An 18830-nucleotide genomic window follows, 5' to 3' on the forward strand; every position below is an offset into this window, starting at 1 on the left:
GTAAAAACACATTTAGAGAAAACTAAAGTGACACAAAGTTCACAATTAGTGGAAAGAGGATCAATCAAACCCAAAGTTTTGATAAAGAATCAACTTTGAAGTTGCCCTTCCCTAAAGCATAAAAGATGTAAAGACTTTATTATGTATTATCAATTACAATCACCATTACAGAAAGCTGAAACTCCTCCTCTACATTATATAAATAAATCACAACTCTCCTAATTTCTAACACATAATTCAAAAAGAGAAAAGAAACAATGGCTCTGTTCCCTATAACCTCCACAAGAAAATGGTATAACTTTAAAAACTTCTCCCTTTTCTATAGCCCACAATCTGCAACCTTTGAGAGAAAAGATGGAATCCCTTTGTCTTGTTGCTGCTAGCTTATTTATCTTTTCACTTCCCATGGCTTTTTTGTTTTCCTAATTGAATCTTGAAACCATTTCTCTTCACCTTCCTTAATAGATTTTCTTTGATTTTTATGACATTTAGCTTTTAAAGGTTTTGATCAAATGTCATCTTAGTATATTTGGAAAAGTGGAAAATGAATAAATCAGTCCAAAATAATAATAAAAATTTGCCGTTCGGCAGATTTGTTTTGACAGTCAAATGAGTCTTGGTGCCAGGGCCATACCTAATTATTCCACCATTGGATTTCCTTCATTTTCAGATAGTGTGGAGAGATCCTAATTTTGCACAACCTAACTAGAGTGATTGAGAAAATTATGTCTGAGTCAAAAGTTATTGAAGGCTAAGTAGAGGTATATAAAAATGTCGAACCATCGAACCTGTTGAACCACTTTGAACCATGTCATGTTTTGAGCTTGAACTCTGAACTATAGAACCTTTACATTGAATCTACCTCTATTTGAGCTCCTTGAACCTATGAACCATTTGATCCTCCATGAACTTGTTGTACCATTTTAAATATCTCAAACCGATTAAATTATTTGAATTGCCAAACTCATTTGAACCTGCGGGATGAACTCTTCTGAACCAAATGAACCACTTCAAACTACTTTGAATCTTAGTTCAAAGTGGTTCTAAACCATAAATTAAAAATTTCAAATATTGGGTCTATATTGGGTACCAATAGGATCCTTGAAATCATGATCATCCATATAAATATCATTGGACGAGTTATCCATCAACAAAATTATTCAACTTTCTATGCCTAGATTTCCCTCCCTTTATTAGAAATCTTAATTGTATACTAAAAAGACTGGATAAATTCTATGCTTGGCACTAAAGACAATAATTTTCTTGCACTAAAGACTCTACAATTGATGGGATTTTCTTCTCTCTATGAATAATAAACTGTAATTGATCAATAGAATGTCTTTGTACTTCAATGTACATCATCAATGTCCCTTTGCATTGATTTTAATAATGATTGAGCCTTAAACTCAATTTCTTCTATCACCTTAGGGGAGCTTCACCATTACTATCTAGTGTTACACTTTTTGTACATTACTCAAATCTCATTGGTCAAGAGTTCCTTTTTGTTTCCATCTCAAAAAAGTGAAAAGCACATTTTTATGTCAAACTTAAGGTTTAAAATCTTATTATTGACTTAGAAATCAAATCCTGCATAACATTTTAGGTGGGGAACACTAACTCTATGATCTTACAATAATTTGAAATCAAAACATTTATTACATTATCATAAATCTTGAAAATGGCCTTTAAGATCTCATGGTACATTAGTTACCATGACATCAAAGCTTTCCTTTAAGTCCTTTATGATCTTACGAGACACAATTTATATTCATCAACGTAGCATCTTATCTTCCTTTCCTTTGCCTCATGATCTTGCGATTGCAGTTTAGTGAACCATTTCATAACTTTGGAAGTTACCCTTCAAGCCCTTATGATGTTACAAGCACAACATTGGTGTAACATTGTGTCTTCATTTTTTTTCCTCACGATTTCCCGACCATGGTCACCAAAATGATCTCATAACTTTGGAAGTTACCTTTAGCTTCTATCATTGACCTATGACCATATAACTATGATTATGATCTCTTCATAATAGCCTCAAAAGCTTTAAATTTCTTCTTTATGATCACATGATCTACACTACTTCATAGCTTTGTAAAGCTTTGAACTTGCCCTTGAGGTCTTATGATCTATTGTCTCTTGTAGCATCGAGAGATATGAACTACCACATGTCTCAAAACCTTATGCAAATGCACATGGCCCCAACTTTCTTTATCACTTAATCCTTATGATCTTATGACTACCTACTTATTGTGTCGTCAACCACCTCATATTTTTCTCTTGAGATCTTATGATAATAAGCCTTTTGTATATTTAGAGGTCTCTTTGAAAATATTTATGATGTCTCAATCTCCCCCTTGTCGTAAAATCAGAACTCTTCACAATTCTTTATACTTTTATGTCTTTGCAATCTTATGATCAACACTTTATCACATTGTTGTGAGTCTCCATTTCTACCTTTGCAATCCCACAATGACTTGTTGTTATAACATCAGGACCTTGATTTTAGAAAACCTTCGATCAAATACTTGTAATGAAATGACACAAAATGAGCTATAAGATTAAAGACCTAATTTTGAATGCTTGTGATGCTACAACCATATAACATATCTTAAGATTAGGAGACTTAAAACATTACCCTACAACCCTCCACTAACCCTTATATTGTAACATTAGGAGAGAAAATTTGAGCTCATGACTAGATGCCTAAGCCTTGATCGTAAAGATCATAAATGTGATTTGAAAGATGTACAATCTCTTGCTTGAAAGAAAACTTAGGATAAGGGTAAAAATATTGCATATTTTAACAAATTATCTTCATGATAGGGTAAGGACGCAACCTTAGGGTAACAAATTATTTTACTAAGGCCAAATTTTCTACATTGGGCTAGGCAAAAATAACTAGGTTAGGGATTTGTCTAGAAACTAGCAACAAATGAAACACAAACCCTAGCCATACAACGTAATTCAAAGTATTTTCACCATAAATTTTCAAATTTTGGCACCATGAAAATTGGGTCTATCATGTTTATTTCACTTGAACTATTATTTCTTAGGGGCCATTTTGTAATATTGGACTAATTTTATGCAAGAGGCAATGAACACATTCCTAGATGTACCAATGTGATGAATTTCTTGTGATCAATGAAGATGTACTTCCCTTGAGAGTAGTAGGAGGCAATAAGGACATTCCATGTACTTTAAAGATAAATAGATGTTGGGGTGGGGGGGGGGGGGGGGGGGGGGGGGGGCGGGGCGGGTGGGTGGTAGGGCCAAATGAGCTTCCACCTTCATGTGGTTGGCCTTGATTAGTAGATAATATTAAACTATTCTCAAAACCAAGTAAAACTCAACATTAACCTATGATTGCATGACAACTAACTATGTGAATCTCTTGGTTTTAGGCAATATAGAAGTACATAGTTCAATATGCAGTGTCAATTCATATGCATACGATATCAGGTGGAGTTGAAAAATGCAAAAGGTTTGAATTTCTGTTAGTGGTCTTTAATTAATTAGTTTAAGTTATAGACCATCACAAACATTGTTCATGATGGTCTATAATTAAAAAAACTTAATAGACCTATTAAATAAATGTAATCGTGTTGTGTTTTATTAGCTTTGCCTATTGTCCATGCATTTGAATGCATGCAGTTGCACATGCATTCTCAATTCAAAATGGTAGTATCTTATTTTGGATATGACAGAAAATGACATGCACTAGAACCAGGAAAAATGATGTCACTTTAGTAGGTCTAGAACCTCTTTTTTACTTCAAGCATTGATCCTTTCTTAAAGATTTTAGATGTTTACAAGGAATTTAGATGTTGGGGGGGGGGGGGGGGGGGGGTGTTGGCACAAGTAAGCTTCCACCTTCATATAGTTGGCCCTGATTAGTAGAGAATATTAAACTACTATTGAAACCAAGTGAGGCTCAATATTAACCTATGATTGCATGACAACTAACTATGTGAATCTATTGTGGGCTATAAGAGCATCATAGCTATTGAACTTTTTTTGCCATTTTTTATCATTAATACATCAAGTTGTCACAATTTTGACAGCTAGCTATCAGTTCCACAACATTTCTACCACATACCCATCTCTATTATGATATATAGGTTTCACAACTAACCTTTAGTCCCACAAAATTGCTTTTGTATACATGTCGCACATGCAATGACATCTTTGATGGATAGCCATCGCAATTGTTACGGTGTAAAGATGAACTCTTAGCCTATTTAGCTTCAATTAATGATAGCTTTAGCCATCCCAAGTTGTGATAGAAAATTTTTGATGCCCGTCTAATAAGAGCTAATTCCTATCGGTGTTGCTTTGGTGAAGGGTGGTTGTCACAATTGCGATGGCCTACCATCACAATTTGGGCCCAAATTTATTAGTGATGAGTGAATCCAACTAAGAGAGCTTAGCTTTCTCTGGAGTTAAATGATCAAAAAAAACCTCAAAGGATGGCGTGGTAAATTTAGTACACAAAGAATCGTTAGTGGAATAGAAGGTACAACCAAAAATTTCAAAGTTTCCATGAAGCTTAGAAAGAATCACGTAAATGCAATTAGTGTTAGTCTTGGTTTTCCTACAACCCTGCAATAAAGATCTTTATTATTTGAACTTCATCAAGAAGTCCTCAATGGAAGGAAAAGAATCTGGTATAAGAGAGGTAAGCTCTTCCTTAATCCAAAGTGCCCCAAACTCATTCACTATACCAAAAAAGCCATCAAGCTTGGTTGACATAGCTAGAGGGGTGTTGTACCAACCCTATTGCATCATCCATCTTGTTGCTGTGCTTCATGACCTCAAAAGGCCTCTATAAAACTAGTTGCACTGCATCTAAATAAGACCACAACATTTTTGACTAGAGAAGATGTATCATTAGGGACTTCGATGTGTGATAGTTATGAGGGCTTAGAAGTTCTAGATAAGAAGAGGACTCAGCCATAGTTTTAGAGGGTTTTAGATTGTTTTTTGAAAAATTTCTGATTTACTGATGTAAATAACATAAACAATAATACAAAATGCCTCTCATAATGCAAAAATCCAAACCCTATCTCCTAGAAGGAATGTGTATACAAGAAAAGAGAAAAATATTCAATTTGAAAATGATATGTACCTTTGAAAAATAATGATAAAAAAATAGAGAATCTAAGTAGTTCTCAAGAAGAGATTTTGACGCTTCTTTTAGATCAAAAAATAGAGCTAAAATGAAGAAGTTATGCCCCACAAAATATAGAAAACATCATCTGACTTCAAGCAGAATAAATAGGTATCAAACTAAAAAAAAAAAAAAAATACCTTCACCATCATGTGTGTCTCAAAATCAGCTTTCTGACAATATTTCATTTTCCAAAAAATGATATCATATGCTCAAGTTAGAGCCAAAAAATTGACAGGGCCTCTAAGTAGCAAAAAATTATTTTCAAACTTCAAAATTTTTGAAAAAGGGCTAATTATTAAGCCCCAACCCTCGATGTGACCACAGAGTAGGTGGTGGAGGCCAAGTGGAGTGCAGGCACCATGCAAATGATGGTAGTAGGCTAGTGACATGCAAGCGGAGGTGGGTTTGGTGGCGCACAGGCCGAGAACTCCAACAGTGGTGACATAATGATGACACAATGGTTGTGCTATAGCAACACATTTTGAAAAATAGAATGCACTAAAAAATATATTAAAAATCAATTTTTAAATTTTTTTTCTTTTTGATTTTTTTTGATTTGCATGCTTAGGTCCATATTACCTTGGTAGGCAAATTTTTTTGCCTCAAAATGCAAAATTGGCCAAAATAGAAGCATTTTATATGGAAATAAGGGTTTTGAGATCCTTTGAATCCAACCGTGAGGTTTGTTTAGCCTAAAAGTGCTACAAAATTAAGAGACCCCCTATTTTGACAGAATATATCTAAAAATAACTAGAGCTGATCCGACAAACCCTCATTCCTATTTTCTTCAAAAAAATGAACAAGCTATAATGGATATGACTTTGATACCATGAAGGTTTTGAGCAATACAAATCCTAAAATCCAAAGAGCACCTACATGCAAGAACTTGTGAGAGAAGAAAAGAAAAAGAAGAGGCAAGGGTTTGGCTCTGAGAATATGGGAAAATATATTATTAGACTGAAGGAATGATATGAAATTTACAATTGATCAATCCTTATAGAAGGAGATCATAAAACCTAAAAGTGGAACCCTAAGAGGTAAATGACATTGAAAAATTACTATTTAATTATTAAATGGACATACAAGTGCATAAAGGGAAATTTTAAGAAGGGACTAAAGGTAATTTAATAAATGAAATGAAATTAACCCTTTACTCCAACAGAAAGGAAGGGCAAAAACCTCCTAGACTATTAGTAATCCAAAGTGAGGTCCAAAAATCTAAAAAATGATGCCTCATAGATTGCTAGTAATCCATTAAGGGATCCAAATATGCCAATAATCATGGTGCATGTGTGCATAATGTGAATGGAGTATATGACTCCATATTGAAGAGATCACAAGTGCGACAATGAGACTAATTCATTTAGCAAAAGTTTACAATCATCTACTAGAGATGTTTCCATAAAAAAATCCCCAAGGAGAGAACACTTCAAGGAAAATAAACACATGACCAAGAGAAGGAACAAGAGGGATCTACTAACTTTGGGGTTGATATGATCATATTATAATATATAAAATATGAAATTTCACTAGTCCTCAAAGGAAGTAGAACTACACCACAATAGACAAAAAAGTATATAAGAGTTATGAAGAAGAATATTTTTGTGCAAAAATCACATGGACCAAAAAAGAAACAATGCTACCATGTCACAAGCATCTAGGAAATCTATACAAGGGTACATGTATGAACAATAACACATGCAACCAAGCATGTAACAATATATATAAGAAGAGAAATATAAACATAAGAATGATTACAATAGGTTCGATCACTTTATCACTTTGCACCAACAGAGAAACAAGAATCATTTAAAGCAATCTAGACATAACATATGTATACCAAGAAACACATCATGAGGGAAGCACAATATAAAAACTAATACATAACGAATACTGCACGAGAACATCTAGTCAAGTGTATTGCCCCCCCAATTTGTAGTATGTAGGGAAGGTGCAAAAATAACAAGAGGAGCAATGCCCAACACATTAGGTGTTAAGTTTGTATAGAATTAAATATTTTTAAATTTTAATGTTGCTGAAATTTGTTAGATTTCACTGCTATAACTTTATTTTTCACTTAATTGATTTTTGCATGCTTGAAGTTACTCTTCCAATGAATAATTTTATATAGTTTTCATATATTTTGATATTTTATTAATTTTAAGAAATCATATTTATTTCTATTTTTATTGGTTGTAGTCTTGCTACAGTCATGAGTTGGTTTTAATTTTCTATTTTTTAATTTTTTTTCAACCAAACTTATTGCTATGACAAGACAACTCAATAAAATGAAATAAATTTATGTGACAACATGTCTTCTTCATATTGTGACATAGCTTATCTCTTCCCTCAATTTTAGGCTTTTTCGCAGTGTACCTTTTTTTTCCTAGAAAAGTCACACCTTTCAGAAAAATCTAACGTGTCTAGAGAATTCTAAATCACACCTCCTTCCAAAAAAATCTAACCTGTGTAGAGAAATCTAAACCTTGTGAATTTACAGAGTGTGCTCAGAGTTCAGCCTCTGTTTTGCTTCCCAGTCAACGCAGAGGTCTGACTGTCAAACTCTCAAACCGTCTTCCTGCTTCCTGCGGGTTTTGATCCTCTAACCTTCCAGAAACATTTTCATTTAGCATTTCAGCCAAAGCCCACCATCATTCTAGTCCTGATATAATGCTGATTGCCCATTTTGATTTTTGGTTGCAGGAGTGATATCTAGTGCCGGCCTTTACATTCGGAATGATTTTGAAGCTGTAGCAAAGAGCACAGTCATGCAGGTAGTAAAATGCATACAAATACATGGTTTTAACTATATTCCTCCCACCCTTTTATATTACCATTACCACCCGTTATGTATTTCAAAAGAGTTATGTACCGTTTCCTCTGACTTGTTGCAAGAGACTATAGTGAATGTGACAATTGCAACGGCTATTGTTGGATCGGTAGTAGGAGGGTTTGTGAGTGATCTCTATGGGCCAAAGATTGCAATAATTGTGGCAGATATTGTGTTCATGGCAGGAGCAGTTGTAATGGCCATAGCACCCAATCCATGGGTTTTGATAGTTGGGCGAGTACTTGTAGGCCTAGGAGTTGGAACAGCCTTTGTTAGTGTTCCTTTGTATATTTCAGAGTCCTCTCCTGCCAAGATCAGAGGGGCTTTGGTTAGCACCTATGGCCTATGATCATTTTAGCTAATTGCAAAAGGCTAATATACTTGTTTAGAGGTTTGTTGTTTGGCTGTTCAGTTTTATTTTGAATTGTCTAGATGTTTTGTTTGATTGTGTTGATCTCTCTATTAGAGAAAAAAAAGTTTTCGACTGCTTTTATTTATTATTATTTTATTTTGTCTGTTGCCTTCTTTTCTTAGTCTCTACCATAGATTTTACCTTCATTCTTTTTGGCATCAAGATCTCGTCTGTTGCCATTATTTCTCAATTTTATTCGTTGTTTCCAGGCTGCTAAAAATTGTTTGTGGTCTGTAGTTGTGATGGGAGATCGATCAATGGGACATAGTTATCCGAAAGAGTCAGATCTACAAATCTGGGGTTTTCAGAGAGTAATTGAATCTTTCGATTTGATTTGGACTCGCCTTTGTCTCCTCAAATTTGTTGTTGCTTTCTTCCTCAGAAAACATGTAACAAGGTATGTATCTGGTACAAATTTAGAGTTTTTTGGGCCTTTTTTAATTTCCAAGAATGATCCATTGTTGAGAATCTGTAGATTTGATTGTGTACACAATCAAATCCAAAAGCCGAAATAACTCTGAATTTATTTTGGTCAAAATTGGAGTGTAATGAAGAATCATGGCTGCAAAGAGCCACCACTCATATCAAACATCTACTTACTATAATATTAATATATATTTAGGCTTTTAACCTCTTACTGAAAAACAAAAAGAATGAGAGAATCTGCCAACTGTTAGAAATTTTGAATTTCAGCGATTGCTGACTGGCTACTCGACCCTGTATCTAGAAACAAGATGGATATTGTCTTTTCTTTTTACTTAATTTATTGTTTTCTTTAATGAAATAGCCTCAGTTTGAGGTGAGCCCGCAATTCTTTTACGAGCACTTATCCTAGTTCTAATTAGTGATTTTGATTGCAACATACATTAGTTAAAGGTTATTATGTAGTTCTTTTCATTATGGTTCTTTACTGGTATATTTCAATAAAGTTTATTTATTTAATTGGAGTATCATTTATAAATATTATGAATTTTGTCTGAATGGCCATCTTTTATTAAAATGACAAATGATTTTAAAATTATTTTAAAACAATTTCCTTTTATTTTATTTGTTATGAATAGAATTATTTTTAATATTTTATAACAATTTTATTTATATTTTACTAGATAACTATAAAATATAATTTAATCTATTTACAATAATTCAAGAATTAATGCCCATTTTATTTGGATTGTTCATACATTATAATTGATTTTAAGTTAAAATATTATTTATAATTTTATATTAAAATATAAAGTTTTTCATTAATCATAGATTTTTAATTTAGAGAAGATACACTATTGAACATTATATATAACTAGATTGCATACATTTTAAATACTTTGATCATAACATTTAACCAAGATGCAGTATCGACAGGAACTAGATGCTATGCGTCTTGTTTTAATAGAGAAATTATTTCATTTGTGTGAGTAATTTTTAATATTTTTCAAGCTTTTATAATATTTAAATTTTATAAATAGTATTTTATGTATATTTTTCTTTTTTAAATAGGTTCATTATATTTGTGATATTGTTATTAGGATTCAACTTCATTGACCTATATTTCATGAATAGTAAAAAATATCCTATAATAATATTACAATTTGACTTATCATTTGTTATATTATTCATGATGGTTTATTAATATTTCTTGTTAAAAATAGTGAGATAAATGTTTACATATGTGTTTTCTTCATGAATACATCCATAGTAGTAGAAACACAACGATACATCATTTTTTATATAGAATTTAAGATTATAGGTACTATCTTGCAAAAGTTAATTTTGATGGGATTTGTTTTAACTCTTATTATTTTCACTATTGTTGTTGAGCAAAGAGGGTATGGTGAGTGTTATTTTTTAGTTTAATTTCTTCGGTAGTATGTGTGTGAGGTAATTTTGATGGGATTTGTTTTAGCTCTCATTATTTGAATTGTCATTCGAGAAAGGGTTGAGAAATAGAGAAACAAGGGCTAACCAAGAGTTGAGGGAGGCCTTTGAGGTATGGTGACTATTTTCTTTTCTTTTTTGTTTAAGTCAATTTCTTGGTTTAGTTCTAGTATGACTAGCTCTAATGTGACTTGCTATTGAAATTATTCATTGATGGTGCTTCATTGTTAAAATGGTTTACACCTTATTGTTCGTTTAATAGTGGTCACCCAAACATGACCATCTACCTTAAAAATAATCCTTTGTGTGAAAGAAATTTGTGAATTAGTCTTCCTCGCAGAAATCAAAAGCACATGGATTTTGGATCTCAACCCAATTCTAGGGTTTTCTTGAATTTGTTTTGTTATTTATTATCTAGCATTACTTTTTGAGCAAGGGCTAAGAAAGAGTTGAGCAAAGGCTAGGCAAGGACTTTGAGGTATTGTAATTATTTATGTTTTGTTTCATTAATTGGTTCAGCTAATGGATTACAATTTATTGTCGATTTAGTTATGGTAGTCCAAATATGAACACCGACCTTTAGAAAAAAAATAAAAAATAAAAATCAGTGGGAAAAAACTGTGAATAAGTCTTCCTTGCAGTGGGAAAAACCCCATTGGTTCTAGATCTTGGTCCAATTACATGACTTTCTTGAATTTGTTTTAAAATTTTATGAGATTTTGTTATTTGTTATGTAATATTGTCAGTTGGGCAAGGATCAAGAAAGAATCAAGAGAGGGTTGAGTGAGGGCTTTAAGGTATCGTGATTGTTTTCATTTTGTTTCATTTTTTGGTTTAGTTGTGGTGTGACTTATTGTACAATTATTCATTGATATTTCTTCATCGATAAAATTGGTTATAATTGATTACCTGTTTAGCTATAGTCACCCAAATACAATCACTCACCTTAAAAATCTTCTTTTGGTAGCAATAAAACTCTAAATTAGACTTCCTTACAATAGCTAAAACCACATGAGCTATAGATGACAATCCAAATGAAGGGCTTTCTTGAATTTGTTTGTAATTTTTGTGGGTTTTTGTAACCATCTGGTGGCTTTTTTTAATACTATTATGAAAACAAATAGGGGAGAAAAAATGATCCATGTGTGTTGTCTTCATAATACATGTATAGTTACTTTATGGTATATCATTTCATATAAAGGCCTTTTAGTCTACTCAAATGGAACATGATTTCATGAATCATACTTTGTTGACTTTTATAGTCTCTTGATCACTAGATAATCTATCTTTACATGGTCTACTCTATTTGAATCAATATAATCAAGATCCTCAAGAATTAACATAAGCATATCCTGTTTCTGCTCCCTCTATCATGGAAGCATACCTTGATTCATAGTAACATGAGTGAATATACTAAAGTGTCGATTTATCCTTAAGATTTGGCATAAATATATATTAAGATAATGTGGTTCCCTTCTAAAGCATTTAAGTACATGCATCAACCTCTCAACCTCTTTGTCCAATATTTCCTCTAATGAAATGTTAGGCTCATGCTCTTGTTATAGAAGGATACTTGTAATCTTTATCATCAAAGCTATCTTGCTCCAATAGTATTACCTTATCTAACATAATCAACATATGATTTATGGAATCCTAGATCCAAAACCACTTTGAAGCTACTTTCATAGGCTAAAGTCCTGCAAAATGCCTTGGTATCATACCTAATGGATAATTCTTATTTTCATATAAGAACATCCCAAAAGACAAATGAAAAGATCAAGGAAGACAACTCTTATAGTACATACATATATAAATATAAGAGAGGGTCTACAATAATAAAATAAAATAAATAGTCAAGAGGTAATAATAAAGAAACACTTGTCTAATTATTTAGGAGTAAATGCAAGTTAACATCCTTCCTAGTGCAAGTTGATCAAATTAAGGTCCTATCCTTTGGTTACAAAGGACTTGCATGATGTCACTAATTTAGTTCTTATTAGAGTAATATGTCATTCTCTTATTAATTAAATCTTTTTTGATTTAATTATTAATTCAATTATAAACTATAGTTTCTTAAGCTAAACTTAGACATATAATACTTGATTCTATTATTGATTATTATCATGCAACCTAGGCTTTTCCCTTTTTATGTTTCTTGATCTCTTTTATAAGGATGATCTCTCTTTGTAATCATTCATTATTTTAACTTGATTATATATTCTTGCATATTTTGAGAGCCAAACCCTTGCCTTCTCTTGTCTTTTTATTCTTTGTGACAAGTTCTTCCATACATGTGTTCTACTGGATATGTGGATTTGTTCTCAATCAATACTTCAGTTCTTATTGCATGCTCATTAAGCATCTCTCTATCCACTGATAAGATATGAGTTACCAACATCAGGGTTGCAATACATTGGGTATATTAGATACACCAAAGATCTATCTCAAGTTGCCAAGAGTAATGTGTTTATATATTCAATTGTTTGTTTGTTTGTTGTACTAGTGAGAATGACTTAATTCATGATTAAAATAAACCCTAAGAATTTTTAGCATGAATGCTGATGATATTGCATTGGGGGAGTATCCTAAGCATTGAAGAGTATTCATATGTTGCATTCATGACTATATTTTTCATTGATGTCAACCAAACAATAATTCTATTAAGACTAGAAGAATAACAATCAGTAATCTTACTATGCATAGGAGCTGAATTTTTTTTAGATGATGCATAGTGGAGGAAATGTTCTTGAGGTTTTCCTAATGTTTTGGTTCAAAGGAATAAGTCTAATTTGATTTTATATGGAAGTAACACCTATTTTACTAGAAGTAGTGCAGAAATAGAGCATTGGAAAATAGAGTTATGATGATATATTGCTATCTTTCATTTGAGATGTAATGAAGGTGATGCACATATAATAGTGATAGAGGATGATCGTATGGTGATACCAACATGTGCACAAGATATGGTTTCACATGTGTAAATTTTTGTATAATTGTGAGCCGACAGTGTTGTAATTGTGAATTAATTAATTATCATATTTTAATTAATTGGGAAAGCCTCAAGGCCAACACAAGGAATTATTATGAAGATATGGTATAAAGGAAAGTTGTTTTCCTTGTTTGAAAATGGACTGGGATTAAAAAGGATCAAGTGGAACGTGAAGTATTAGTGCGTAGCTCGAGAAGGAGTGGAATGTTTACTAAATGTCTGTAAGAGATCCAAGGGATCATTGGATGTGTAATATGAGATCTAGTTAAAAGATTTGAAGGAGAAAACATTTGGTTGACAAGATAGAGACAAAGGAATAAGTACATTTCAGTTCTATTATTCTACAAGGAATAATATAGAGATCATTTGGACAGTGGGTTCTATTGGCCTAGTTTTTCACCCTTTATAATTTTGATACACCCTATAGTGAAAAAACCCTAGTTTTATGTTTAAAATTGTGAAATTTTTTAAAACCCTAGATAAAATCTTTCAAATTTCATAAACCTAAAATTTGTGCCCTAATTCTCAAAATCTTGGAATGTAATATTTTATAAAATACACAAGAAACCTTTATCCTAAGTTTTCATTTTTATTTCTCTCGTGTTTATTTTCTTTTTTACTTTTTTGAAAGTTTAAAGAAAAAATTCTTTATTGCAAACCCTTTTCCTAAGCGTGGTTCCACCTTCCAAAGCATTTTAACCATGGTGGTTGGTTTTTGCCAATCGTTGCTCTTTAGCCCACAAGATGAAGTTGCTCAAAGTTTATGGAATGCGAGAAAGCACCTGCTTTTCCATTTGGCTTTGGTGACATTAACTTAGTTAGTGCACTATAAAAGCCTAAAGTTATTAGAGCCCTTTTAATGTTGTCAAAAGTTGTCAGAGCACATTTGAATTTCAAGCAATTTCATTGGTTCTAATGAGTAGTAGGACCATCTCTTGTATTGTATTTGAGCCGTTGATCTTGGGAAGATCAAAGGTGGGAGTATTACCACTTCGTGAAGATGCACAAAGTTTATCTAATGCACTAAACCACCCACTTGACATGTAGCATTTGATGAGGGCATGGGCATGTAAGTTTTTAAGGGGTAGTAATGCAGTACGTATAGTTGGTGACTATTAGAAAATGTTGGAAAAAGGCAATGTATTTATTGGTTGAATTTGCTAACTAGATTAAGAAGGCATAATCTTTGTACATCATTGATCTTGGGAAGATCAATGGATAGCGCATTCCCACAAAACAAAAATGACGAAACATTAGTTGAAGTGTGGAAGTGCCTGCTTTCCATGTGGACAAGTGGGACTAGTTGCTAAGAAATTTGCTTCATTACACCAGCATGACAAAGCATGGAAATATGGAACATGTTAATTGGTGGGATAGTCCATGTGTTGCTGAGATGGAAGATGATTGTGCCATGGGCCCACATTTTTTAAAGCCATAATTATAAAGTTGTAAGGATTTTTGTGATCATTAATATTTAGAAGATCGATGATTTATGCTTCACCACTATGTGAAAGTGCTCTGATTTTAAGAAATGTGGGAATGCACCTTGTTGACACGTGGCAATTTATAAAAAGGAATTAAAGAAACTTTTCAATTTTAAAATAAGTCATTTGATGCTTGATCAAAGGTTGAAATTCAAATTTCATGACATGGTGTAAATTGTGACTATTAGAGTATTAATTCTAATCAATGCCACTTCATTCAAGCTTAATGTTATAGTAAAATTCTGAATTCACCATTATTGAGGCATAAGATCATAAAATTATCATAGCACAAGTATTTCTGGAGCTAGAGCATGAAATTTTCAAGGTTTTCAACAATCTATAGAGTGATTTGCAAATGCAAAAAAGGAAGAAAAGGTGGGTAAGTTGCCTAAACTTTTGAGAAATAAGAAATTGATTATATTAGGGTAAATTGAAAAAATAACTCCATGAAAGGATTTTTCTAGAAAATTAAATTATTTGAGAGGGTAGTTCCTGGTGATTTTCTAGAACATATGCTACTATCAATGAATGAATTGGCTAGGGGTAGAGAATTGATTACAAAAAGCCTTAGGTTACTGGTTAGTGAGGGTTTCTATGGTAAGGCCAACTGGTTGAGGGATGTGAAAGTGTCTATGGGAGGCCTAGAACTTTTTAAGAAGTGGTTTGCAGAAAGGAAATTGGATACTCCAATAAGCAATGTCTAGGAATTTGACATAGGTGAACTGATTGTCCCTGGATTCTTCTTTGATGATGATCTACTGGTAGATATGGCTAAGAAGTATGATCCAATTAATAGTGTTCTAAAGAACCATGAAGGGGACAATATTTTTAGGGTTTCCCTCAAACTGATCAGAGAGGTATTCAAGTTGAACCCCAACCATGCTGTTCATGAGAAAATTGACATGGAAGACCTTCAGGCTAGATATGATGCACAAAGGGTACATCTAAGTAGAGGTCCATTATAGCAACACTTTGTTAAAATTGGATCATTTCCCTTAGTCACACAAAATACCCCTAAGCCCTTATTGAAAAAGTACCTTAACCCTAGGGCATAGGCATTATATTTCTATCTTTCCCAAATCTTTGGTATAGATGAGAAAGATCACATCCAAGGCTCTATTGTTCTTATTATGGCTCAAACTCTTCAATATGGAATGATTTCAATTCTTTATTTTGCTACTTTCTTAGTTGAATAAATTCATAATGGTTTGATTAGAATAGTACAGGCTAAAGTTAACAAGCCCTTCCGCTGGTATTCAATGTTAATGTATATCTATTTATACAAAGGAGTTACCTTTTTCTCTAAGGAGATGAAATTGGAATTGGAAAGAGATGGAGAAAGACTCTTGATTTAGTTATGGAGTGTAGACATGACATGGGAGGTAACTGATGCTAGCTTTGTCAGATTTGACAAGTATTTTGCCTCAAGGCTCAGACTATTGTAGAGAGGGGATAGCCCTAGAATACCATAGTCCTTATCAGAATTAATAAGACCTAAAGGTCATGCACAAGGATTGTTGGTAAGCCCCAATTGGGGGGATATCATTCCCTCTTCTATTTTCACTATTTTCAAAGTTTATGGCTTCTTGGGAAAGCCACATGTGCTACCATACCAAGTACCTTTGAAGGTAGGGATTGCTGAATTATTATGGCAAATCAAATCAGTTCAAGAGAGGGGTTTTTTGGGAAAATATAAAGGTACTTTATTTTTAATGATTACTATCATTTACAATTTTGTATTTGTGAAAAAGTGATGGAGAAACCAGGGAAATTTTTAGATAAATATTAGATGGCCCAATCCTATGCATATTTTGTTGATTCAGAGGGATTCTATGACCTCCTCAGTAGAAGGAGTAAGGCTAAGTTTCAGATATAAACTATATATTTTCTCGAGGACATAATTAGAAATAAGTTCTTATTGCAAGAACAAGAGGCCAAGAAAGAAAAATAGATAATTTATAGTAAAGTATTAGACTTTATAAATATTTTTGAGCCAAAATATGATCCCTTAGCAAAAAAGAAATATTGGGTCATCAAGACAGATATGTTAATGAATAATCTTTCTGGGATCACTCAGACATTGAATGAGAAGAAAGAGATCATAACAAAAGCATACCTAGACAAGGCTATTGAGGTGGAGAGAAGACTAGCTAGTAGAATGACTACAACCCTAGGGAAATATAAAATATAAAGAAAGGCTAGGTATGTAGTGGCCCAGAACATACAATATGTCCCTCCATACAAGAGGCCAAGATCTAAAAGCCCTCTTAACACACATGTCCCTAAGAAGTAGAGAAAATAGAAGGGTTCATCTTCTCATGTAGGAGAATATTCACCATTCCAAACTCCATTCAAAATAGGTGATAAATCATCTTTGAGAGAATAGTCGAGGTAGATTGGATGGGAAGGGGACATTGTGATTATAATTGCTGATATTGAAGTAGGAGTACTTGAAGAGCCTCTTGTGCCATCTTTTGATCTTACTATTCTTGATTGTAGAGGTAAAGAAATAGACCCTATGATTGTACAAGCTTCCCAAAATTTCATAGATGATAATTTTTTTGTAAAAGCTAGAGCCTTTTCCCAATTTTTGTGGAGAAGAAACATTGGTAATTTTGAAAGTAAGTGCAAATTAATAAAAGTAGAGCCACCTAATAAGTTGGACTCTAAAATTGAGGATGAAGTTAAAGCTAAATTCATGGAGAAATCTTCACTATTATCCCCTAAAGGAGGAAAAAAACTATTGAAAGACTCAGGAGTTTTGATATTGCCTGAATGGGACATAGCCAATGCTATTTCTTCTGATTTTGTTAGGAAGGACAATGATACTCAGTTTAAAATTAAGGAGGAAATCCTACAAGAACATAGAGGAATAAAATATAGAAATGATCACTAGGAATTGGTGATATGGTCAATTGAAGAGGGGGACAAAACTAGGTTACAAGAGGTTTCTAGTGTTGAGCATACATGTAGCCTCATGGTATACATAGTAGATGAGGTACATAATGAGAAAGTGTCTAAAATGACTAGGGAGATGATGGAATTTGGGGTGGTAGTTGCTAAGAAGGATAAGAATAAATTCCTTGAGCTTAATGCCAAGTTTGAAGAAATAATAAAGGCATATGAGGAAAGAGGAAACATAATACATCAATCGGAGACTCAAGTAGCTTAGATGGATAAATAATTAGGAAAGAGAAAAGTGGGAGAGTCAGGTAGGCCCCACATTACTTATCCTCACCCCCAGTTGAACCATTCGAGTCAACTCCTATTATAGAGTTACCTGATACCCCAAAGAGGCTAGAGTTCTATACTGCTAAAGAATTTGAAGAAGAAAAGAATAAACTCTAGAACTTGCATATAGAGCTGAATGATTTGTATGATGATAAAATCAAGAAGAGAATCTTATATTTAGTAGATAATATTGATTGGCCAACATTTCATGAGCAATTGGTGAGAATAATAAACATGTGGGAAGAAATAAAAGATGGTGAAGATGCTTTAAAACCCATCATGAATAAATGGGGTGGTAGGGATAAAGATATCACCCTTTTGTGTGTCTTAGTTATTAGTCTATCTTGTGAACAGATAGAAAAAACTTTTGATATGACTAATAATTTATCTGGTTTTGATGAGAAAAAGGGTTGTAGTTCAAAAAATGATAATAATTTGTCTCTTTAAATATTCAGGTGAGAAATTTGAACTCTTTCCCCATGCACTTAAAAGGATAGATAAAATAAAAGAAAAGAAAGAATGAGGCAAAAATTAGATGATTTATGTTGCCAAAGAATAAATTGAGTCATAAGTGAAAAGGGACATCTACTATGGGAAATGAAAAATGAGGAATTTGTTAAAGTGTAGTTATTCTATAATTCCATTAGAGAAGAGTTTATTGAAATCAATAAAATAGGAGATTTTGAGATAAAAAAATAATGTGAGGTCTTGAGTTTTGATTGGACTAATGAAACAATTTTCAACAAATAGATGGAGGATTTTTTACATACAAAGAAAATGGAAACAAAAGAAAATGATGTGGACTAGGATGAGAATGAAACAATTGATACATCGATGCA

This window comes from Cupressus sempervirens, chromosome 7 (genome assembly GCF_028749045.1).
Source record: "Cupressus sempervirens isolate cs-2001-9-10 chromosome 7, ASM2874904v1, whole genome shotgun sequence".
Taxonomy (NCBI): domain Eukaryota; kingdom Viridiplantae; phylum Streptophyta; class Pinopsida; order Cupressales; family Cupressaceae; genus Cupressus; species Cupressus sempervirens.